The following is an 800-nucleotide window of genomic DNA, read 5'->3' on the forward strand; positions in this document are numbered from 1 at the left end:
TGCTTCCAGCTGCATGGGAAATTGTCAAACATGGGGGGCTTCTCTCCCCCTCTCCCGCCCCACCAGCATGCACGCTTCTTTCTATTTGGTCTCTTTGTCTCTCCTGCTCTAACTGGCTCTGGGAGCATTTGCAGACACACTGCTGCTCCTTGTTCCCGGTCAGATCTGGATGGCAGAGGTTTATTGGCTTAGCCCTAGGTGCTAAAATCCTGTCCACTCAAGGAAGATTCCCCCTCCCTTTTCAGCAACTTCTCCCACTGCCTGGTGGGTCATTTCTCAGCTGTCAACCTTGTCCCCCACTGCTCTCCATGTCTCCAGCTCCCAAACTGATCTCCCCAAAAGCAGCAGCCAGGGTCCCTAGGAAACAGCTTGGATCGGGAACCAGAGGAAAGAGTGTGTGAGCCTCTCCACTTAGTCACTGGGTGCTCCCAAAGTGGGATGGGTTTGGGGCAGATTCCTGTTTAACTTGTTGAGTTCTCTCCACCCCTCCTAGGTTTTGATGGGTAACAGAGATGCACTGTAACGTGTGTGGGCAAGGACTTGCACTGGAAGCCGATCAATAGGTCATCAATGAGCACACGCAGGGCTTTCATGCTTGGATGGCGTAATTTTCATGAAGTTTTTTGGTTAGGGGATTTCCCAGATTATTATTATCTGTCTGTGGGTGCACCTCCCAGCCTCTGCCATGGACCAGGACCCCTTCAGGCAAGGGGGACTGTACAAACAGAACCAAGAGACGGTCCCTGCAGCCAGGAGGTTACAATCTAAGCTGAAGACAAGCGAGAACAAATGGATGCAGA

The sequence above is a fragment of the Caretta caretta genome, chromosome 27 (assembly GCF_965140235.1).
Source record: "Caretta caretta isolate rCarCar2 chromosome 27, rCarCar1.hap1, whole genome shotgun sequence".
NCBI classification, from domain to species: Eukaryota; Metazoa; Chordata; order Testudines; family Cheloniidae; genus Caretta; species Caretta caretta.